General features: G+C 37.1%; 1 protein-coding gene across 12 annotated transcripts in view; it reads right to left on the bottom strand.

Moving 5' to 3' along the window:
* Window positions 1-26,457, bottom strand: part of GULP1 (GULP PTB domain containing engulfment adaptor 1) — a 308,512-nt gene that overhangs the window by 180,942 nt on the left and 101,113 nt on the right. The window contains exon 3 of one of the 12 annotated variants that reach the window (XM_031651399.1): window positions 6,809-6,912. The exons of the other annotated variants lie outside the window; for them this stretch is intronic. The gene's annotated coding sequence lies outside the window, so the exon portion shown is untranslated. The remainder of the gene's footprint in view (window positions 1-6,808; window positions 6,913-26,457) is intronic. 12 annotated transcript variants of the gene reach the window in all.

Raw genomic sequence — 26,457 nt, 5'->3', positions numbered from 1 at the left:
TTGAAAGGGCTACATTACGCCACACCAAAGGAAAAATAAAAGAAGGAAGAGGAAATTAGTATGGGACAGGGAAGGGAGAAAAAAAGATGGAGGAAGCAAGGGAGGAAAAAGAGAGAAAGGAAGAAACAAAAATCACCTAAGAAGAATTTCATTTTAAAGAGTGGAAACACTGCTTAATAAGAAATGCTAGAAAGATAAATTTAATAAAATTCTAAAGTATATTCCCACTTTATTCTAGATGATATTTTCCTTCTCTTTTCATTGCTTAAAAATAAAACAAACTTTTATGAATTAGTCACAGAATGAGCAAAACATTTGCAGCAAGGAGCTTTGTAAATCAACAATCTTCTTCTAACAGAGCACTGGGGCATCTTGGTTAGTTGTATCACTCTGCAAACAACAGAATTAATTTTTAACTGGGAATGACTGGACTCGATCCAAGGTACCTTGGGGTATTTTGAAATAATGAAAGTATTTTCCTTTCATTATTACTCTAACACCCAGTTTCAGGACTCAAATTAGTATGTGTTTTCAGGTCTTAACAATCTTGTGCTTTAATCCTATAATGGAAAAAGATGGACTTACAATCAGAAAATTGGCATCAGCTTCAATTCTAAAACACCTATATTCATCCATGTCTTCTTTTCTAAGATCACACTCGAGGTTCTTCTATTTGTGCCTCCTATTGCAAATACCTTTTTTTCTGCTCTGCTCTACAGTGACAAAAGATTTAAACAGATGTTAACATTTTCCACAAACTTTTTTTTAAAAATTTTCTAAGGCAGCAGAGTAAGTGGCACACTCTCCAAATTATACGGGACTCTTCAAAAAACTAACCCCCAGGAATGACCATTAAACTTTTCAGTATCTCGAGCTACATTTCACAGACAGATACGTCCAGCCCTGCAGTCTTCTGAGATAAAGTTGCTTTATTTTTGAGATGGAATAGATTTCATCAGAGATCATTCTACTTAGCCCTGAGATATAGGAATGAGAGTAGCCTTCATTCTATAATCTTCTTTTCTAAGTCTCCAAAATGTGCTCTTTATCTGTGAAATGTGTAGTTTCCTTAAATTTACCCCTATCTCTACTAAAAGATCCAAAGGACATTTGAAGAAAATTAGCAGTATCATATTAATCTATAGTAAATAATTTTAGGTATTTGTAAACTAATTCTGGGATTGTGAAATGAAACCAATGCTGCTTAAGTTCTTAAATACTGCTATAAATCATCTTTAAACAATGCATTCTAACATCTTAAGACATTCCACATGGAAACATATTTACTCTTGATACAACATTATTCCATATGGGCATAAATTATAATTTGGTACAAAGGCATGGAAAGGGGACCTCAGACACCACCTATTCACTGTTAGAATCCGTCTTATAATTATAAAATAGCCAGGCAGATTAATTCTACTTAAGAAATTATAAATTACTCTAATTACCTAAAGTTTGTTTTTCAAAGCCCAGAACTCTTTCTGTAATTGTGTGATTAAAATTTTTACACAGATTCATTGACACAGAAACTGAAATTATCTTCCTGTCACAACATGTTTTTATAATAGAGCAAAATTATAAGCCCCTGACATATTACAAAAATTCCTTTAATGATTAATAGTGTGGAGTTATCAGGGGAATCGCCAAGCTACTGACATGTTAGGTTTTCCAGCTTCAGCATTCTTTTGAGCACTCTGGGAGGGCAAGCATCTTATATTTCAAATCCTTCACTTAATTCTTGCTAAACTGAGTTCTAAAAAACACACAACTTAAGTTTTTTTCAGTGAAGATTATTGAAGTGTTATGATTTAGAACAAGTGACTGCTGGCTAGATTCATACTAATAAATCGTAAAAATTATTTGTCAAATGGAAACACAACTGTGGTTAATATTCCTATTTTTAAAAGTATTCATGTAGCTTCTTTGTAAAGAGTATGACCCAAATTTCAGTAAAGAAGACAATAACAAAAACTAAAAACTAGTCATCAACTAGAAATATATACAAATCAATCAAGGAACCATTTTTCTTTTGTCTTTTTTTTTTTTTTTTTTTTTTTTTTTTGAGATGGAATCTCACTCTGTCGCTCAGGTTGGAGTGCAGTGGCGTGATCTCAGCGCACTGCTACCTCCGCCTCCCAGGTTCAAGCAATTCTCCTGCCTCAGTTTCCTGAGTAGCTGGGATTACAGGCACACACCACCACACCTGAATAATTTTTGTATTTTTAGTAGAGATGGGGTTTCACCACGTTGGTCAGGCTGGTCTCGAACTCCTGACCTCTGATCCACCAGCCTCGGCCTCCCAACTTGCTAGGATTACAGAATCAATGAATCGTTCTAACTAAACCCATTTTTACAAAACAACACTAACTTTATTTTAATGCATTAAAAAATTCATTTTGAACAAGAAAATTTAGGAACATCTCTTAACAAATACAAAATAACCCACCTATATGAAAAGGGTAAGCCTTAGCTCTCAATAAATAATCAACCTTTAAAATTAGTAACACATCTATCTTTCAATTCCTTATGTAAGCATTATTTACTAGGAATTTATACTGTGGCTGACATTATGATAGGAAAGAACAAGGCAGAAATAAACTATACCCCAATGGAGCTTACATGTTGTTAGGAAAAACTGATACTAGGAGGAAAAAAAATTGTACACATAATGAGAATTTTAAAAAACACTTAAGATATATACAAAGAACTTACACAAATTTACAATAAAAAATCAAACAACCCCATCAAAAAGTGGGCAAAGGGTATGAACAGACACTTTTCAAAAGAGGGCATTTATGCAGCCAATAGACACAGTAAAAAATACTCATCATCACTGATCATCAGATAAATGCAAATCAAAATCACAATGAGATACTATCTTACACCAGTTAGAATGGAGATCACTAAAAAGTCAGGAAATAACAGGTGCTGGAGAGGATTTGGAGAAATAAGAACACTTTTACACTGTTGATAGGAGTGTAAACTAGTTCAACCATTGTGGAAGACAGTGTGGCGATTCCTCAAGGATCTAGAACTAGAAATACCGTTTGACCCAGTGATCCCATTACTGGGTATATACTCAAAGGATTATAAATCATGCTACTATAAAGACACATGCACACATATGTTTATTGGGACAGTATTCACAACAGCAAAGACTTGGAACCAACCCAAATGTCCATCAATGATAGACTGGATTAAGAAAACATGGCACATATACACCAAGGAATACTATGCAGCCATAAAAAAGCATGAGTTCATGTCCTTGGTAGTGACATGGATGAAGCTGGAAACCATCATTCTCAGCAAACTATCGCAAGGACAGAAAACCAAACACCACATGTTCTCACTCACAGGTGGGAATTGAACAATGAGAACACTTGGACACAGGGCGGGGAACATCACACACCGGGGCCTGTCGTGAGGTGGGGGAATGGGGGAGGGATAGCATTAGGAGAAATACCTAATGTAAATGATGAGTTAATGGGTGCAGCAAACCAACACGGCACATGTATACATATGAACAAACCTGCACATTGTGTACATGTACCCTAGAACTTAAAGTATAATAATTATTATTATTTTAGAAAGATATATACAAAGTGTTGTGGGGGCGTATTGTAAAAGAATCTTAACTAGTGTAAAAAAATCACGGAGAGTTTTCTTGGGGAAATAATGTTTAAGCTGCAACTTGAAAGATCTAAGTGAAGAAGTTTAGCAAGCAGAAGGAACATGGTGTGCAAAGATTTGAAGATGGGAAAACACAGCATTAGCATTTAAAGAACTGAAAACAGACCAATAGGAATGAAGAACAGGGAAAAAATGAGAGACAATAGGTATGGCTGCAGAAGATACGAGACAATGAAGAAACATTTTGGTACACTATGCCTAGCAATGGGAAGCAACTCAAGTTGGCTGGGACTGACCAAATCTGCACATAAATTCACACATAGTATTTTTGAAGAGGATACCAGAAGAAGACTTAAAAAGCGATTATTGTAGCTCAAGCAAAAGAGGGTGGTAGAGAGACAAGGGTTGTTTCTGAGAATGGAAGTGAATGTACTATATTTAGGTTTAACGAACAGGATTTGGTGCCTGAAAGTAATGCAGGTAGGAGGCAGCCAAAGTAATCCCAGAATTATGGTTTCAGCAGTACTGTGATGCCAGGTGGATGTGGGAGACTTGATGGAGTTCTAGGAAGCAGATACATGTCTCCCAGTCAATAAAAAGATTTTTGCCTTGACTCGATACAGTTTTTGGTTAATTCATCTTTACTGTTTAGGGAGCTCAATCCTTTTGTGAGAACTGAAAGATTATTGGTAATCTATCCGAAGATTCAAAAGTGAAGAGTAAAAACTGTCATGCTTTTGCATTTAAATGTAGAATTGGGTCATCAATAAAAACAAGGAAGTGTTACAAAATATTTATTAATGATGAAAGGAATTAATATATTTAATGGGGTTTTGCCAAATCATCATAATTTTCTTACACGATTGGATTGCATAAGCCCTGTTCTAAAAATATGGAATTGCTACAGAGGAAAGATAAATGTAAATTCTAAGAAGCTCTAAATAGCCAATAGAAAATGTACACAATTTGCTCAGAAGGAATAACATCAGTCAACTCTTAACTATAGTGCATATTTGTTAGGTGGTGAGGAGAGGACTACATATTATTCTGAGACAAAAACAAAAGTTAAGCACCTCAGAAGTAAAATGCTTCTCAATATTGGAGGAGAATCATTGAATCATTCAGATTAATATCTTGTGCATAAGTTGATGTTCTGTCTCAAACCTAGCAATTCTATAAAGCCCTGTCTTGAACTCAGCAATGCCATAAAGCCCACTGACTTACCACAGAAAATTCATAGAAAATATCTGAATACATAGTTGCAGATCTATTGGCTGAAAAACATTATCAGCAACTATAGGTGGTAAAGTAGCCTTATCTTTAGTATTCCCAACATTTGAACACAACTGGCTAATTTTATTAAAATACCAGAAACAGTTCATGAAATGTAATTAATAAAACTGCTGTGAATACATAAAGATTATGCTGAAGGTACTGATCTATGAATAACCTCCCAGAATTCAAATGATTTCTACAGGTTAGTCATATTTGTCTGTAGAGGAATGGCTGCTCAGTTATTTAATGATTTCATAGAATTTTTATATTATTATTTTTTTAAATGATAAAATTTGAAAAAATGTTCTATTTTATCTATTCAATTTTAAATTTATTAATTCATTTTTTAATTGACAAAAATTGAATTTATCATGTATATGTTTTGAAATACATACACATTATGAAATGGCTAAATCAAGCCATTTAACAAATGTAATCAAACTCATTAACATAAGCAATACTTCACATACTTATTTTTGTAGTGAAAGCACTTAAAATAAAAAAGTTCCTTAATTCTAGGTCGTAACAATTAAGGAGGAAGAGGCTGCAATGATACTGTCACACTGGAAATTAAACTCTCGATTCCAGGAGTTTGTCTATTTTGTTTTCCAGTTAAATCCACAGTAACTAGCATATTGTCAGGCACATGGCAGCTGTTCAATAAATATTCACAGAATGAAAGAGCACGCAAATGAATGTAATCTCAGATCAGAACTAGGTAGCACAGGTTCACACTGGAACTAACAATTCTAGCAACTCAAGAACCTGTTTAAGTAGTTTGACTAATACCCTCAAGTGCCAGTATCTACAATTTAACCCTTGAGAGCTTGTGGCAGGAGGAATTGAGACAAAGTATAGGAAGAAGCCATATCTTAGACCGTGCTCATGCATCTCATATTATTTCTGAAAATTTCAGCAATACACATAAATCATAACATACATTAAAAGTATTATAAAAAACAGATCAATTTTCAATCAGAAGAGCCTGTTTCTAGTGTTACATTGCTGAATGTATTTGGACAAATCACTTAATCCTCTAGACCTTAGTTTTCTCATCTGCACTGTGAATAGATTTGGTAAGCTATTTTAAAATTAGTTTTCTCATCTGCACTGTGAATAGATTTGGTAAGTTATTTTTAAGTTTTTTTAAAAATTTGGTAAGTTATTTTTAAGAGTTGAGTTCCTGGATTCAGCATATGAAAGTACAAATTTTATCAGTACCAGAAACAAAGCAGGCACTAAAAAGTGGGGTTTTAAGTAATATATTACATAATATATGTGATTGACTTTATTCCTGTGTCACATGAAATCATACCTACTTGTTACTAAAATAGCTTAATTCATTGATGAAGTCAAATAATTTTGTAAAGTTGGAAAGAACAACAGAATTCAAAAGACTTCAAGTTTCCTTGGCAGTACACTGAGTGCTCTCAGGGGAGACGGATAAAAGATGCCCAATACCACTTCAGCAGTATCACAAAGGGTATGTGATATGGTTTGGCTGTGTCCCCACCCAAATCTCATCTTCAACTGTGGCTCCCATAATCCCCAGGTGTCATGGGAGGGAACCCATGAGAGTTCCATAGGACACAATAATCATTTCATTAAACCGGAAGTTAAGATTGCCACCTAGCCACTTTGGGCTCTTCGTACATCTGAGTCAACAGGCTAAGAAGAGAGTTACAGTGTTGGCTGGGGTGACTGAAGCGGATATCAAGATGAAATCAGACTATTACTTCACAATGAAGGTAAGGAAGGGTAGGCATGCATTCAATTACCCGTGGGAAGTAATTTAATCATGGGGGTGTTTACCCTTTTGCTGTTCTCATCAAAGTGAGTGAGTTCTCACGAGATCTGATGGTTTTATAAAGGGCTTCTCCCCCTTTTGCTCGGCACTTACCCTTCCTGCTGCCATTAGAAGGACGTGTTTGCTTCCCCTTCCACCATGATTGTAAGTTCCCTGAGGCCTCCCCAGCCCAGTGGAATTGCGAGCTTAAGCAGGTCCTGAAGACACAAGTAAGTTACATGAGGAAGTGGCTCAAAGGCCCATGGTCTCCACTCCTGCCACCCTTCTTTCTCTCCCTGAGCCTGCACTGATAGCTTCATGGGGAGTTCCCTATGATCAGTTCACAGAGGAAGAGAAGACTAGGGTCTGGTTATAATGGTTCTGCACAATACGCAGGTACCACCCAAAAACGGACTGCTGCGGCACTACAGCCCCTTTCTAGGACATCCCTGAAGGACAGCAGGAAAGGGAAATCTTCCCAGTGGGCAGAACTTTGAGCAGTACACCTTGCTGTGCACTGTGCATGGAAGAAATGGCCAGATGTGTGATTATATACTGATTCATGGGCTGTAGCCAATGGTTTGGCTGGATGGTCAGGAACTTGCAAGAAGCATGATTGAAAAATTGGAAACAAAGAAATTTGGGGAAGAGGTATGTGGGTGGAACTCTCTTAGCAGTTAAAAAAAAAAGATATTTGTATCTTATGTGAATGCTCAACAAAGGGTGACCTCAGAAGAGGAGGATTTTAATAATCAAGTGGATAGGATGACCTTTTCTGTGTTACTAAAACAATTACAGTCAAGTGTTGCATAACAACATTTTGGTTAATGACGTACCAAATATATAATGGTGGTCCTGTCCCATAAGATTATAATATAGCATTTTCACGGTACCTCTTCTGTGTTTAGATACACAAATACTTACCATTGTGTTACAACTGCCTATAGTATTCTGCATATGGTCAGTATGTACATGCTATACAGATTTGTAGCCTAGGAGCAATAGGCTATACTATATAGATATAAGGTAGCAATACTATCTGGTATATACCATATAAGTATATGTAGCAATCAGCTATACCATAGGGGCATAGTAGGCTGTATCTTCTAGATTTGCATAAGTACACTCTATGATGTTCACACAAAGATGAAATTGCTTAACGATGAACATTTTTCAGAAAGTATCTACATCCTTAAGTGACACGACCATATTTTGAATTCTCTGTCAGTTGGTTCGTACGTCTGCATTTCTTTAGTGTCAGTTAATAGAACTTTATTTTATCATGTGATGTCATGTTTCTCTGACTGTTCTTAATCCTTGTGGCATGAGTTGATGTCTGCACATTTGAAGAAACCAGGACTTTTCCAGTCTTTGCAGACTAATCTCGTTTGGGTAAGACTTCACCAGTCAGCCCATCCAGAAATTCTGAGTAGACCATTTGGTATGGTCTACAGGAGGGCTTGCTGCTGGGGTCCTCATGTAAGCTGGCCTGGTAACTGGATCAATGCATGGGTAGACCTGGTGCCTGGGTCCCTGAATTTAAGCTTGGGGACTGGATCCACTGGCATGGAGCTGTTAAAAGTTCTGTGGAATTGGGTCTGGAACCTATATCACTGAGGGCTGACCTAAAGCCTGGGTCCAACAGAGCTAACCTGGCACTGCAGTGGGTCTTGTGCCTGAATTGGCAGGGGCCAGCCAGGCACTAGGACAGGTCTGAAGCCTAAGTCTGTGAGGGCTGACCTGAGGCTGGAGTGGGCCTGCAGCCTCAGTCCATAGGGGTGGGCCTAGAGCTTGAGTATGCTGGAACAGGTGTGGACCCTGAGTTTACTAAAGCCTGATGCCATGGGAACTAGCCTAGAGCCTATAGGTGACCTGTGCTGGGAAAGGCATGGTGTCTGAATCTGTGAGAGTCAATCAGGGGGCTGAGATCATGGGTGCTGGCCTGGAGCCTGGGGCTTTGGGGACCAACTTGGAGCCTGGATCCATGGGGTCAAGCAGGGCATGGGTGTTTGGGTTCTATCCTAGATGATAGGTTTGCAAGCACTGGCCTTGATTCTGGGGCCACACAGACCAGTATGAAAACCTCGTTCATAGGAGCAGTTCTGGAGCCTGGGTCCATGGGGCTAAGCCCAGTTTCTGGGATCTACTGAGATCGACCTGGACCCTGTATCAGCTGGAACGGTCCCAGACCCTGGCTGAGTCTGCTGGGATGTGAAGCCACAAGGGCTGGCCTGGAGGGTGGAGCCACAGGGGCCAGCCTGGCACCAGGTAGGCTTAGAGCCTGTGTTCACAGTTGAAAAGCCTAGCACCTGAGGTTAGAGGTGCTGACCTGATGCCAAGGTGGTCCTGAAGCCTAGGTTGCATGGGCCAACTTGGCTTGGAGCTGATCTGGAACCTAGGGTGGGCCTGCAGCCTGGGTCCACAGGTGGCAGCCTAGAGATGGAGACTGGGGGACTGGCCTGGTCTATGGTAGTCCCAAAGCCCAGGGCTGCTGGGACCAGTCTAATGCCGGACCAGTCCATGGCCTAGGGCCACTGGGGTCAGCCTAGCAATGGGGTGGGCCCAGAGACCAAGTACCCTGGGCAAGCTTGAAGCCTGAGGCTGAGCAATCTGTCCTGGTACCAGAGGCAGGCCTTGTGACTCACTCTGCAGATTCCAACCTGGAGTCTGAGGCTTTGGAAACCTGCCCAACACTGGGTTTTCCTGGGGTGGACCCAGTGTTTGGATCCGAGGCAAAAACCATGGCTCACTTCTCTCTCCTTGCCCCAAGCAGAGAGTATCTGTCTCCACACCAAGCAGGCTGGGGTTGGGGAAGGAGTGATGCAGGTAATGTAAAGAGTGTCTGTCCTTTTTACTGTCTTCTATACATCTTATTTCTATGCTACACTCAGGTGCCATCATCTCTCACCTGGTTTCCTTAGCTCTTCTGAAGGTACTTGCATGCATGGATAGTTATTCAAATTGATAGTTCAGTGGGGGAGCAAGCATTAGAAAGCCCATCTTGCTGACAACCAGTCTACTTTTATAATTATGAATTTATTGAGGGTTTCTTTTAAAAACATTAGTGATCAAATTTTTTGTTCACTTTTTTCTGCTTGACTCCCTTTTAGATTAGGAATCTTAGATTAGATTCTTAGATTCCTCTGGTTACATATTTATTGCACTCTGCTTACTTTATTAACTCTTGCTATTTCAGTGTTATAAGTCTATCTTTAGTGAGAGTGGGGGAATGGTGAAAAATGGAAATTTCAGTAGTGGGTGTCCTGGAAATGAGTTCCCTGATCCTCCTCACCATTGCTAATCATCTGAATACTTCACTGTTTTTCTCCAATCCAAACTCATATCCTTGCTGTCTAGACCATAGAAGATAAACAGGAAATTTTCAGGTTTGAATACTTGATTGCTCCTCTACTGTGTCCCAACTAAGCAATGAGTTACTTCTCCCTGGATTCCTGCTATTCCAAAAATCAGGAGCCTACCATTTTTGAGTATGGTACAGACTTAGTGCCACAGTCACTTTTGTTTGACAGTCCTCCCCTGTGCATAGATTTAGCTGTGGCTTCCTTCTCAAATCTAACACAGTCTCCTTTCTGGATATCTCATACTTTTTAGTCTATTGAGAGTTCTCTGATTTATTTTCCTGCATAGTTCTGAAGTGAGTTATATATACTATAGTTATTTTTTCTTCTATCCAAGAATTTGAAGTATAAGTGGAAGATTACTGTGTGTGCTTTGTTTATAATAAACTTAACAAGTATAAGTTTAAATTATAAAAGGGGATACCAAAAGTTCTCTGAATCATTTCATTATCCTGGATTTACGACTGTTGTTTTCCTTCATGTTAATTTAGGGCACAGAAAAATATATTTATGTGTTACTATCTCAAAATGATATTTTCATTTTTTAATTAAAAAAATAAGAGATTTACCTTGGAATCTCTTTGTAATGATATATACTAGAAATCATGTAAATAAAAGTATAAAACTGAATATTAGGAGAGAGGAGTTAAGGAAGTTGAAATGAATGAAATATGAGAGGCTTAGGATACAAAAGTGTGGGAGAAGATTAAATATGTAACATGCCTAGCATAGAGCTGAATGTCAGATAGTCTCATAATAAGATGACAAGGGAATACTGACTAGGTGTTTGACATTTTTGGATTGATATACTTTCTCTCACGTTAATGTATGCCTTCTACAAGCAGTAGCATGTAATGAATAAAACAAAGACTACAACTGGGTTCTAATCCCATCTTTGCCATTGGATCTTAGGTAAATTTACTTTCTCTTTTTGTACATAAGCTTTCTCATTTGTAAGCTAAATTCTCTATCTCAAAATTTCCCTATGAAGATTAAATGTGTTAATTTGTGTAGACAGCTTAGGACAGTGTCTGACATATACAATGTAATATGTAAGTGTTGGCCATTATTCTTCCTATTATTATTATTATTGTTAAAAATCCTATTGCAGATTTTAAAACTTATTCAGGAATTTAGAAAATTCCACTCTAGAAAGGGGAAAGAAAAGGCCTATTAAGCAGATAGACATTCTAGAGGAAAGCCAGGTTTGTACTCCTAACCAAGCCAAAATTTTGTATAGGAAAAGTCATTTAAACATTCCTAATATAGTCTAATTAAATGATATAAGTAATATAAACTTACTTTAAAAGACTCAAAATCTCTATTGAAATCTAAGCTTGTTTCTTTTCTATCATAATTATTATTACCTATATTTTTATAAAATAACAAACCAAGAAATGTAATTCTAGTATATCTATTACTAGAATCTATTCAAAATTATCTTTAAAGAAAGAGGGTCTGCTTATTTCATAGCCATTAGCAAGTAAAAGAATGTTCGAGTTTTGTAGCTTAGTTAACTGACAAAATTTTTACACTTCATCTCAGGTCAAGATTAGTAAATAATTTTATTGAGGAGTCAAAGCAAATAATAATAATTAAGCAATTATCAAAACTTTGAAGAACAAAACAAAACCTCCTACATAAGGATCAAATGAATTTCCTTACTGTAGGTACTAGCCGGCTTTCAACCTTTTATTGAAGTTATTACAAGGCATTAATTATCCTCTGTTACCATCAAAGTAGCCTAAAGATGATCTGAGAGTTTTAAATGCATCACCATATCATCCATTATGTGTTAATGGAATAATTAATATTCTGAAACTTGGAGGGATAGGGGAAGGGAGAGAACAGAAGAATGTGTACATATGTTCTGTTCTCATGGCACAACCCGTGGATATGTAAAGTAGATTTAATATTAAAGCTCTAGCTTTGCATTCCAGCAATCTAAATACCATTAAAGTCTTACAGAAATTAGTAAAATCTGCACAGGAATGTTATGTCTAATCACCTTACGTAAGGCAACCTGGCATTATTACTAATGACAACTTACATAAAATGATCTATTTCTGTGTCTTATTAAATTGCTCATTCAGTGATGTGGTTTGCAAAATCAAGTAAAAATGCTTCAAGCTAAAGTTATTTTCTACTTTATGTCCAAAAGTAGTATTTTTATCCTGATTTCTCAAATAGCTACTTAACCTAAGGACACACAATACTATCCTCATATATACTTTGAGGTGTTATATAAATACTTGGCTCAGATGGTGTAATCCTTTTTCTTCCACAACTATTTTTTTCTCATAAATCAAAAGATGCTCAATCTTTGAAATTAACCACTCATTTTTAAAAATACCATGCTATAAATATCCAATCTCAGGTACATTTTATGTGCTAACACCTTACAAAAATTGGATTTTTTCTGGCTACAAAAGTATTATATGCTCATTGAACACACTGTACTTTAAAAATAAGTAAAAATAAATACATAAATAAAAGCACCCAGAAACAGCCACTACATTTAAGTGCATTCACTTATAGTGTTTATTATTAAAAGTAGCCAAATACATAGTATCGAGATCTTACTATAGATACAGCTGTGTCCTAGTTTTCTTCTTTTCACTTAGCTTTTATAATGGTTATTTCATATACTATTAAAAATTACTTCTACATGTCATTATTTAATTGTGCATAATACTCCCTTACTGACTGTAGTAATCATATAAACATTTTTCAATTCTCTAACAATTTCAGGTACCATTTATATACTAACATACTAAGATTTATTTACTCACATCACTAGTCTCATACAGGTCACTAGACAACTGGCTATTGGCACTTGGAAGTCCCACAGCAACCAAAACTAAAAGAAATATCCAAAACTGATCCATTCTTTACCTCTCTCTCCCTCCCTTTCTTACACACACACACACACTCACACACACACACACTTCCAATTTCAGAACCTAGAACTTTCATCCACATAGTCTCAAAAGTCAGCAGCCTGGGCCATATTACATGTGATTCCTCTACCATCCTTTGTCTCCAATTCACGTAAAGCCCATTCCTCTTCTGTAAACATACCAGAATTGAATTTATTGGTCTTCATTCCCAACAGCATGTCCTTCTCCAAGTCACCATCATTTCAAACCTAAATTACTACAGAATATCCTAGCTAGCTTTTTTCTTCCAGCATTGCTTAGTTACTCCTTGTCTCCACATTGTATCCAATATGATTTTTGTAAAACACAAATCTGATTAGGTCATCCACCTGCTTAATTCCCTCCAGTGGCACTCCACTACATTCAGGATAATGTTAAATCCCTTACATGTTCCCTTACCATCTGTTACACTAGCCTCGTCACCATCATCTCTCCTCTCCACCTCTTACCCAGACCCTGCTAGGAACACCAACAGAACAATGTACCCCACTATGGTAGTTCAATAGTGCCCCACAAAAGTTCATGTTCACCTAGAACCTCTGAGTGTGACCTTGTCTGGAAATATGGTCTTTGTAGATGCAATCAGTTCAAAATCTTAAGATAAAATAATTCTGGATTTAGGATGGGTCCTAAATACAGTGACTGATATGTTTATAAGAGGAGGAGAGAATACAGAGAAACACAAGGAAGAAGGTCATGTCAAGATGGAAGCAGAGACTGGAGTTATGTTGCCTAAAATCAAGCAATACAAGGAGCCACTAGAAGCTGGAAAAAAACAAAGAAGGAGCCTCCCCTAGAGCCTTTGGAGGCAGAGTGACCCCTGGTACCTAGGTTTTGGGCTTTTATCCTCTATAACTATTAGACAAAGAATTTTGGTTGTTTTAAGCCACTCTGTTTATGGTTCTTTGTAATGGTAGCCCAAGAAAATTAATATGCCTCCTATCTTAGACTTATTGCAATATATTAGTGGTTTTATTTCTATTTCACTAGACTATAAACTCCACAAAAGCAAGGAATAGCTCCATTGTTTATAATGTTATGCTTATTGTCAAGTATAGCAATTGACATGTGATAGGCAATTAGTAAAATACAAATATGTATAAAAGAAAGAACAAATGCATTTTTCAAGGTAGTAGATACCTACTGAGAACTAAGCAACATTATTATTTCATCTATTCTCACTTTGCTGGAAAAAATCTTTATTATAATACATTTTATTGTTATTACAGTTTGATGGATCTTTTTTTTTTTTTTTTTTTTTTTAATTTCTTGTAGGGATGGGGGGTTAATGTTTCCCAGGCTGGTCTCAAAGTCCTGGTCTCAAGTGATCCTCCCATCTCAGCCTCCAAAAGTGCTGGGGTTACAGATATAAGCCACTGCACACGGCCAGTTTGATGACTTTAAATAACGCTTGTGAAAAAGAGTTTTAGGAGGTATCTATTGTTTTTATTTGCCCCTATATTCACCCTCCGTCTTGGTTCCAGAACTTTAAAGTTTCCTTTGGGACCTACTCTCCCCAAGTACAGGCAGTCTTTTGAGAACTGTTAATCAATGGCCATGATTCCTGGCAGGGGGTAAATGACTCAAACTCAGCCATTCTGACTCCCTTTGTGAGTGAGAGAGAAAGAACATTAAAACATACTATTGGTCCATATTTAGCTCCACAGAAGTACCCACTGCTGTTTCTCTCCACTTCCTGATCTCTCGATGCCTGGAACAGTCTGGCTCCTGTCTTTTCTGAGAACTGTTTCATCTGATTACCCTCTAATTTTATGTGCTAAGTTATATCCTTTCAGCAAAATGCATTTTTTGTTTAAATAGACAGAACTAGTTTCTGTTACTTGTGATCTAAGAATAAGAGACTCTTCAAATGTAGATGTGATTAGTACATAGCACAGATTGCTTGTATAAATAGGTGTTGTTTCACAGATGGTTGCCTGATCAAAAAGTTTCTAGTTTAGATTGTCAGGCTACCTAACTGATAAACTATGCAATTTAAACTTCATGATTTGCCAATTTCCTTCTCTAAGATAGCCACTTCCATTTTTTCATGCACTGTACATATTAATGCAAATCCTACTCTTCTCTCTCCTTTAGCTCAATCTTTATACACACAAATTATTCTCATGAAAATATTTTTTATTTTTCACCAAACTAAATTTTCTCAATATAAATCATGCTGTAAAAGCAAATTAAGCCATTTTATAAAGAATGTGACCTCTAAGAAAGTCAAGGCTTCAGTGTAATAAATGATACATCATAGCATGAATAACTAGTTTAGACTAAAAAAGGACTATAGTTTATCACTTTGCAACACAGAGAACAACATATTGATGAAAAACTACTTTTCTAGGTTTCATCATTTCATTCAAATAGTAATTAATTTATAAAGGCACTATTAATTATAATTATGTATTACATAAATATACAGAACTCTTTCTCTTTAAACTTATTCATTAAATAAAAAACAATGTTAACATTTACAGGTGAAGATTAATTGGAATATCATTATTAACACAGACGTATTACATATATAGGTGTAGTAAATAGACACTCTAAAAAGTCAGTGAAAGTAAAATCACTTTCTTCAGTTTCTTCAATAACTTTATTTTGTATTTTTTGCGGCTGCCATAACAAATTACCACAGTTACCAGTGGATGGCTTAAAAGAACAGAAATTTATTCTCTCATAGTTCAGGAAGCCAGAACTCTGAAATCAAGGTGTTGGAAAGGTAGCACTTTCTCCCTAGGCTATAGTAGAAATTTTGTTTCTTGTTTCTATTGGCTTCTGGTGACTCTTCCTTGGCTTGTGTCTGTATCACATCAGTCCCTGACTCTGTCTCCACATGGTCTTCTCCTCTGTGTGTATCTTTTAAAGACACATGTCTTTGGACTTAGAGTTCATCCAGTTAATCCTGGATGATTGCATCTAAAGATCCTTAATTATACCTGCACAAATTCCTTTGCAGGGAAGGGGACAAATTCCTTTGGCCAGAACTGGGAGGCAAGTGGGAAGTGTGCTGCAGCCATGAACGCAGGAGCTGGACGCCCCAGCTTTGCCGGCAGACTTGGAAGGCTGTGGCCGGAAAGCCACGGTTGCTGTCTCCACCAGGAAGGCTTATGGCCTGGGGCGGTTTTAAGTTCTGAATGCAAATACTTGGAAAAAACTCTTTCCAAGTAATGCCACATTCACAAGTATTGGAGGTTAGGATTTGAACATATCTTTTTGGAAGGCACCATTCAACTCACTACAGATGGGACGACATTTCCTAGATTTGGTTATAAAAGAACATAGCTTCCATCATGGGTGATCACTTTTTCTTCTTTGGATTGATTGTTCACGAGGAAGACAGCTTCCATATCATAAGGCAGCTCTGTGGAGGCTGAATCTGGAAGTGGCTTCTTCAGCCCCAGTTGGGCTATGAATGACTGTAGTTGTAGCCGACAGCTTGACCTACAAGCATGAGAGACCTAGAGCCAGAGGTACCAGCTAAGCTGTGCCCACATTCCTGGTCCACAGGAACTGTGAGATAATTCATAAACACTGTATTAAGCTGGTAAGACTAAGTCAGTCAGTGATAATTAAGATAATTAAACAATGGGCATAGATTCAATTTTTCATATCAGCAACATTTATGAAGTATCTTCTATGAAAAAAAAAATCGCAGTGAGTTTTATTTAGATTTAAATTTATATCTGTAATTATAAATAATGACCCAGTCCTCAAAAATCTTATCATCTCAGGGTATAGTAGACAAGCCCACATTGTGCGTTATGATAAAGAAATGTACATAGTGTTAAGGTACACAGCACATAGAAGGATCTGGTCCAGATTCCAAAAGTTAAGAATGATATTCTAGAGAAGGTAGATTCTGAACTTGTAAAAAACGTACCTACTCATAGTTATGTATTAAGAAATGTATTTTTCTACAAGATGGCAGATTGGAGGCACTGTTAGCATGCCTCACTCACTTGGAAAGACAAAAGAGTATATAGATAATCACACTGTGAATTTTCTTACAAGAAGCAAGGTAGAAACTTAACAAGAAAACTGAAAGAAATCACAGATGCTTTGAAAGAAGTGGTAGGCTACAGCCTGCATCTTTTAAGCCAGGCAGAAAACCAAGTCCTCCGAATGTGGGAGTGGGATAAACCGCCTTCAGGGTATACATTCCTACTGCAAAACCTGGCAATCCAGGCTACAGGGGAAGGCCTTACCCTAACCAGTGCTAGGAATAGTTTAAGGAGCAGTGGGCAATATAAAGTTGGGAGCAGCAGCAGGAAGAGACGTGTGCATTCCCAGTCTTCAGCACGGATGGAGGGAAACCTTTCCTCATCCTACCTCACAGACAACTTTGTGGAAGCCTGCCAGCTAACTCAGGTGACTATGGCAGGTTTAGAGAAGCTCCCAACTGAAATTTACAATCTAATCTCAAGTGGGGACAAATTCCTTTGGCCAGAACTGGGAGGCAAGTGGGAATTGTGCTGCAGCCATGAATGCAGGAGCTGGACACCTCAGCTTTGCTGGAAGACTGGGAGGGCTGTGGCCTGAAAGAATGGTTGCTGTCTCTACCAGGAAGGCTTATGGCCTGGGGCAGTTTTAAGTTCTGAATGCAAACTACCTGGAATTTAGCTTGCTGTTGCTAGTGCAACACTGCGGATGTGAAACCTGCCTTAGCCAGAGTGGGGAGCTGAATGGAACTTACTGTCATCTGTTACTCTCCACTCCCCACATGGACTCTTCTGCACAGCAGAGGCAGCTGTGCTCTTCTCTGAAACATTACTCCAATAGCCAAAGAACCGCCCCTGGACCCTCACAGGAGCCTTGTTTGTCACATGCGGAGAACCACAGCTCGGATCTTTCCAACCCAGCCCCAACCTGGCTTTGCCCCTCCAGCTGTTCTGGTAGCTTAACATGAAAGACAGAAATTTTGGCAGCTCTATGACCCCACCAATTGCCTGAGAAGCCAGAGTACTTCCCCTGGGTAGCATAAGAAGAGATCAAATCCCACCACTTCTACAGCTTCTGGCACTCTTTTGCAAATGCCACCTCCTGCCTGGAAGCCAAGTGACACAGTCCATTATAGCATCTGCAGGCAGAATAACACAGCATGAAGGATGGAAAAACTTGTGCCTGACCTCAGCTATCACTGTTGTCTGCAACACCCTGGCTAATCAGGAGGTCCTGAGTCTGTCCATGTGACCAGTTCATTACTACTACAACTGGCATTTGAGCAAGCCAACACACTAAGGCTATTTATAATCAATAAATCTCACAGAGACTATGTTACCCCCCGCTACCCTCACCACAGCTGGCACTAGTACCCGCTTCTGGAAGACCTCAGAATAGACCACATCACTGGATCCCTTGAAAATATCCCCTGCACCAACCTAGAGTGTGGCAGCCCCATTGGTTGGCTAGACTCAGAGGAGCAGCAGCATTCACAGTAGTCTTGTTTTTAGAGATACTGCTTCTAGCAGAATGAGGAGTGCACTACATCAAGGGAACACCTCATGGGACAAAAAATCTGGATGGCAGGACTTGAGTCCCAGAACTTTCTGCTGATGGGAAGCTCCTTTCAGCAAAGGCACAAATGCACTGCTAGGCTCAGTGGGGAAAGTTTGAAACTTCACCCCAACAGTCAGGCAGCCCTGGTGCTCATGAAGGGCCTTGGAGAAGAGGACTTGTTTTGCCCCTTGTCCACCACTGCAGACCCAGCTGGGGCTTCTTCCATGGGAGGTCAGTATGAGCACACCGAAGGACAGCCTTTCTGGAACAATTCAAGGGGATTATATCCCCACAGGAGGAGTGCATGCCAGGTTCGTGCTTGCACAAGTGTTAGAATTCCTCTCCACTTGGAATATCCACATTTGTGCAGATGAAAACATCCTGGTTTGATCTGAATAGCGAAAATACTGAGTCAGTAGTGTAACTAGGAGGTGGACTGCTTTCCTGCTGACCTGACAGGGGAGTTCAGGTGCCTCCAACCATTTCCCCTAGTAAGACCTCAGTGTTTTCACTGAGAGTTTCTCCACCTGCCTCTGTCAAGGTTGGGACCTCTTTCCAGGCTGGGACCTCCGTCCACTACTGGATATTGCATTTATCCACCTGCTTTAGCCACAACCAGTTTCTACCCAGGGAAACCTTCTCTACTGGCCTGAAGCTGGAACTATTCAACACAGTAAATAAAATACTGTGGAAAAAATAAATACATAAAAATGTTCACAGCAGAGGGGAATGAATGAGATAAGCTTCAAGAGACCTTTGCCATTCCAACCCCATAGGAGATAGTGAACTTTGTCACAAATCAAGCACATTGCTACTGCAACCAGCATTTGAGAAAGCCATCATACAAACACTCTCTATAACCAAGGAACTCATACAGAGACTTCACCCCTGGAAACACCAAGAGCTGCATTAGGTTACCATAAACTATAAACATTAAAGTCACATCCTTAAGGGAGACAAAAAGAATTTTTTTAAAAAGTCAAATCAAAAATAAATTAAAGAATAGAAGAAATAATCTATCCAAATGAGAAGGAACCAGAAAAATAATTCTGGCAATACGACAAAACAGGGTTCTATAACACCCCTAACAATAAAAATCACAGTAGTTCTTCAGACCAAGATGAAATTTTTGAAATACCAAATAAAAAATTCAAAATGTTGATAATTAAGCTACTCAAGGATATACAAGAGAAAGGTGAAAACTAACTTATTTTTTTTTAAATTCAGGATATGAATGAAAATTTTTCTAAAGAGAAAGATATTTTAAAGAAAAACCAACCTGAAATTCAGGAAATGAAAGACACATTTAGGGAATCACAAAATGCAGAGGAAAGTTTTAATAATAGACTAAACCAACTAGAAGACAGAATTTCAGAGTTCAAAGACAAAGCTTTTGAATTAACCCAATCAGACAAAAATAAAGAAAAAATAAACAGAAGAAATGAATAATGTCTCCAAGGAATATGGGATTATGTAAAATGATCAAACCTAAGAATAACTGGTGTTCCTAAGGGAGAAGAGAAAGCAAAAAACTTGGAAAACTTACTTGAGTGTATAATTGAAGAAAACTTTCCTGGCCTTGATAGAGATTTAGATATCTAAATATAAGAAGATCAAAGAACTCCTGGGAGATTTATTGCAAAAAGGACATGACCAAGGCATATACTCATCAGGCTATCTAAAGCCAATGTTTAAAAAAAAAAAAAGAACTCTAAGAGCAGTGAGACAAAAGCATCAGGCAACTTATAAAGGAAAGCCTGTCAAACTGACAGCAGACTTCTCAGCAGAAACATTACCAGGCAGCAGGGACTGGTGTCCTATCTATACCACCCTAAACAGAATAACTGTCAGCCAATAATTTTGTATCCAGTAAAACTAAATTTCATAAATTATGAACCAGAGCTGCCCTACAAGAAATGCTAAAAGGGTTTCTAAATCTTAAAAGACAAGGTGAATATGTACCAAAACAGAATCTCTTGAAAGCATAAAACTCAAGGTGCTTAAAAAACAGTAACAAAGAAGAAAACAAAGTATCTAGGTAACAATCAACATAATAATTGGAGCAGTACTTCACATCTCAGTATTAACATTGAACATAAATGGCTTTAATGTTCCCCTTAAAAGATACGAGTTGGTAGAATGAATAAAAAATCACAAACCAAATATCTGCTGTTTTCAAGACACTCACCTAACACATAAAGATTCAAATAAACTCAGGGTGAAGGGGTGGGTAAAGACATTTTATGCAAATGGGAATGAAAAGCAAGTAGGAGTAGTTATTCTTACATCAGATAAACATACTTTAAAGCAGAAAGAATAAAAAAAGGTCATTATATAATAATAAAATAATCTAACAGAAGGATATTACAATCTTAAATTTATATGCATATAACTTTAGAGATCACAGATTTGAAAAATAATTACTAGTAAACCTAAGAAATGAGATGGATAACAACATAGTAATCATAGGGGACTTCAACACAGCACTGACAACACTAGACAAACCATCAAGACAGAAAGACAAAAAAAAAAACGGACTTAAGCTATACAAATGGACCTGACAGATATTTACAGAACATTCTACCCAAAAAACACAGAATATACAGTCTTCTCATCAGGTCATGAAACATTCTCCAAGATAAACCATATGGTGGGCCACAGAACAAGTCTCAATAAATTTAAAATAATCACAATCATATCAACTTCTCAGACCATAGCAGAATAAAGCTAGAAATCACCTTTAAAAGGAATTCTCAAAATTATACAAATATATGGAAATTAAACAATCTGCTCCTGAATGATTTTTGAGTTAATGACAAAATCAAGATGGAAATTTCAAAATTCTTTGAAATGAAGCACAATAGTGACATAAGTTACTAAAATCTCTGAAGCAAAAGCAATCCTAAAAGCAGTTTAAAATGCTAAATGCCTACATCAAAAATCTGAAAGATCACAAATTGACAACCTAATGTCATACCTCAAGGATCTAGAGAAACAAGAACAAACCAAACTCAAAACTAGCAGAAGATAAGGAATAATGAGGATCAGAGCAGAACTAAATGAAATTTAAGAAAACAATACAAATGATAAATAAAACAAAAAGCTGGTTCTCTGAAAAGATAAACAAACTTGATAGACTATTAGCTAGATTAATAAATAAGAGAAAAGTTTCAAATAACCTAAGTTAAAAATGAAAATGGGACATTATAACCAACAACACTGAAATACAAAAGGTCATTTGAGACTACTATGAACACCTCTATGCACACAAACTAGGAAGTCTAGAGAAAATGGACAAATTACTGAAAACATACAACCCTTCTAGATTAAATCAAGAAGAAATAAAAACCCTGAACAAACCAATAAAAAGCAGTGAAATTGAATTCGTAACAAACAAAAACTGCCAACAATAAAAGCCCAGGGCCAGGTGCATTCACAGCTGAATTCTACCAGACATTCAAAAAACAATTGACACCAATCTTAGTGAAACTATTCCAAAAGATTGAGAAAGAGGTAATCCTCCCTAACTCATTATATGAAGTCAGTATCACCCTGATACCAAAGTGAAGAAAGGACATAATAACACAAGAAAACAATAGACCAGTATCCTTGATGAACATAGATGCAAAAATCCTCAACAGAATATTAGCTAATCAAATGCAACAGCACATCAAAAAAATAATACACCATGATCTAGTGGGTTTTCTCCCAGTGAGGCAGGAATGGTTTAACATACACAAGTCAATAAATGTAATACATCATCTAAAGAGAGCTAAAAACAAAAACCATACGAACATCTCAATAGATACAGGAAAAGCATTCAGTAAAGTCCAGTTTTCCTTTATGGTAAAAAACCCTCAAAAAACTAGGCATAGAAGGTACATACCTCAAAACAATAAAAGCCATATAACACAAACCCTCAGCCAAATCATACTGAGTGGGGAAGAGTTTAAAGCATTTCCCCGAGAGCCTCAATGAGAAAATGATGCCCATTTTCAGCACTTCTATTCAATATAGTACTGGAAGTTCTAGCCAGAGCAATAAGGCAAGATAAATAATGGACATCCAAATTTGAAATCAGGAAGTCAAACTGTCACTATTCACTGATGATATAATTGCACACATAGAAAACAATAAAAACTCCTCCAAAAGACTGCTAGATTTGATAAACAAATTCATTAAAGTCTCAGGTAACAAAATGAATGTGCACAAATCAGTGGCACTGCTATATACCAACAACAACCACATTCAGAATCAAATCAAGAACTCAGTCTCTTTTACAATAGTTGCAAAAAATAAAATAAAATACTTAGGAATATACTTAACCAAGGATATGAAAGATCTCTACAGAGAGAACTAAAAAAAAAAAAAACACTGCTGAAAGAAATCATACATGACCCCAACAAATGGAAACACATTTCATGCTCATGGATTGGAAGAATAATGTGAAAATGACCGTACTGCCCAAAGCAATTTACAGATTCAATGCAATTCCATCAAAATAGCAACATCATCTTCACAGAATTAGAAAAAAAAATCCTAAAATTCGTATGAAATGAAAAAGAGGGTTCAAAGAGCCAAAGCAATCCTAAGCAAAAAGAACAAATCTAGAGGCACTACATTTTCAATTAAATCACAAGTTTACGGTTACCAAAACAGCATGGTACTGGCATAAAAGTAGACAAATAGACCAATGGACCATAATAGAGAAGTCAGAAATAGAGTTAAATACTTATAATCAACTGATCTTTGACAAAGCATATATAAACATAAATTGGGGAAAGGACACGCCTGAATAAAATGGTTCTGGGAAAACTGGATAGCTCCATGTATAAGAGTGAAATTGGATCCCTATCTCTCATCTTACTTAAAAAAAAAAAAAAAAAAAACTCAAGATGGATCAAATCCTTAAATCTAAGACCTGAAGCCATAAAAAACCTGGAAGATAACCTAGGAAAAACTGTTCTGAACATTAGCCTAGGCAAAGAATTTATGACTAAGACCACAAAAGCAAATGCAACAAAAACAAATATAAATAAATGGGACCTAATTAAACTAAGAACCTTCCATAGAGCAAAAGAAATAATCAACAGAGTAAACAGACAACACATAGAATGGGAGAAAACATTTGCAAACTATGCATCCGACAATGGCCAAATATCCAGAATCTACAAGATACCTAAATAAATCAGCAAGAAAAAAAACAAATAATCCCATCTAAAAGTGGGCAAATGACATAAATAGCTATTTCTCAAAAGAAGATAAACAAATAACCAACAAACATTTGAAAAAATGCTCCAGATCACTAATCATCAGGGCAATGCCAATTAAAACCACAATGAGATGCCCTGCAAGAATAGCTATTATTAAAAATTCAAAAGACAATAATAGATTTGGCAAGGAAGTGGCGAAAACAGAGCACATATACTGTTGGTGGGAATGTAAATCAGTACAATATCTATGGAATACACTATGAACATTTCTTAAGGAACTAAAAGTAGACCTAACATTTGATCCAGCCATCCCACTACTGGGTATCTACCCAAAGTAAAAGCAGTCATAACAAAAAGACACCTGCATGCGTATGTTTTTGGCAGTACAATTCACGAAGGCAAAGATATGGAACCAACTTACGTGCCCAGGGACCAATGAGTAAAGAAAATGTGGTATATCTACACCACGAAATGCTACTCGGTCACTTAAAAAAAAAAAAAAAAAAAAGGATGAAATAATGTCTTTTGCAGCAACTTGGATGGAGCTCAAGGCCATTATTCCAAGTGAAATAACTCAGGAATAAAAGAAACAAATCCCGCATGTTCTCACTTGAATAAGCCATGGGTAGGCAAAGGCATTCAGAGTGGTGTAAGAGACTTTGGAGACTCTGAATAGCTACATCCAGAATGGGGAGGGTGGGAACTGGGTGGGGAATAAAAAACTACATATTGGGTATAATTCACACTACTCAGGTGACAAGTGTGCAAAAATCTGACTTAACCACTTTACAATTTATCCATGTAACCAAAAACCACTGATACCCAAAGCCCTATTGAAATTTTTTTTAAGAATTAATTCTCTTTATTTTTTAACAATTTAATATATAAGGTACTTCTAAGAGGTAAGGACACTTTTCCCATCCATTACACTAAGACTCATAATACATTTATCTCAGCTTTTAGAGAAAGAACATATATCCATTTTTGTGACTGCTGGAAAGTGTAAGGCTAAATTATATACATTGTGGTTATGAATGAAATCAGGTCTCTTATTCATATTTTTGTTTTGTTTGGTGTAAATTATATTTACTCTAATATACTTTTATTTTTAAAGGATGGAAAAATTTTGAGTAATAAATAAATGAATCCTTAACTAATCCTCAATAATATTCCTCAATTCTCAATAAGGAATTGCAATGAAATTTTAAAATGTTATGAGTGCTCTAGCAAAGGTTTGAACACAGGAAAGTGAAGCAGGAGAGAAAATTCTTCAGTGTTCAAAGCCAAACAAATTTTACCAACAATAACAAAACTCACTTTTACTCTGTTTTCCCCATTTCTGTGCCTGTCATCAACATGCCCCTCTTGCCTAAGCAAAAAGGCTGTTTCTTTAACCCCCGCTTAACTGCTTCTACCACTACCAAGTCTCATCTAACCACACCTTGTTTTTTATTTACATTTTTTTCACCCTAGACAAAGCTTCTATTGTTTCTTCTCGAATTATTTAAAAATTTAGAAACACTGCTTCCTGGGTAATCTTGATCAGACTTAACGTTTTGGGGGAAACCTAGTCTACTGGTAACTCAATATCTGCATGCCAACATAATTATTACTCACTAGTCTTTAGTTAAACATGATTCTCTTGTGCTTTCATGGGGTATTCTATTCATTTGCTTGTCATGCAGGTACATCCACTACATTATAAACTCATGGGTAAAGATTATGTCTTCATTGTTTTATTTTACTACAGTTCCTAGCTTAGTGCCTGGCAAGTAGCAAGGGTTCAGCAAATGGTGATCAAAATGTAAGGAAAAGCCTGCAAACTAATCTGCCTTCCTTTAAGCTGCTCTCTCTTCATTCGTCTAACACACATATCACTTTTAAATTAAACTTTTTTGTTTTTTTAGATTTTTTGAGACAGAGTTTTGCTCTGTCACCCAGGCTGGAGGGCAGTGGTGTGATCATGTCTCACTGCAACCTTTACCTCCTGGGCTCAAGTGATCCTCCCACGTCAGTCTCTCAAGGAGCTGGAACTACAAGTGTGCACCATCATGTCTGGCTAAGTTTTTCTACTTTTTAATTATTTTTTTTGTAGAGATGGGGTCTCACTATGTTTTCCAGGATGGTCTTGAACTCCTGGCCTTAAGAGATCCACCTGCCTCAGTCTCCCAAAGTGCTGGAATTTGAGGCATGAACCAATGTGGTTGGTCTAGTTAAACTTCTTAAAGGATAGCATGGTTCATCTGATTCCCCTGCAATTGTTCCTCTCCATATAATGATGAGACAAAAATGCCTAATTATAAGAATCCAAATCACAGAACACATTTCCACCTACTCTGCTATATCTAATCTCTCTTTCCAGTTTCCTGAATATCCCATCCCTATGGTTTGCCAGCCCAGTACCTTTGCTCCAAGTTGACTCTCTATTTAAATGTTTGCCTGCCGTGTTCCTCTCCACCTTAAAAAGCACAACTCAAGTGGTCTTTTGTTTGTGAAAGTATTCCTCAATTCCCAAGCTGGAAGTGTTATCATTACAAACTGCCCTATTATTTTACTTCTTTCTGGGCACTTAATATGGCCTACTTAAACATAAGAAACCAAAATGTATTTCTCATCTGGCTATATTTTATTGAAAGTTAGAGGTGACAAGGAACTATTTATGTGCCTTCCCTTTTCTAATGTTTACCATCTTCACTGCCATTGCTAATCACAGTGCTTGATAAATATAATAAGTTTTCAATAAA

The sequence above is a fragment of the Papio anubis genome, chromosome 10, assembly GCF_008728515.1.
Source record: "Papio anubis isolate 15944 chromosome 10, Panubis1.0, whole genome shotgun sequence".
Lineage (NCBI taxonomy): Eukaryota > Metazoa > Chordata > Mammalia > Primates > Cercopithecidae > Papio > Papio anubis.
This window is presented reverse-complemented; position numbering and strand designations above follow the sequence as displayed.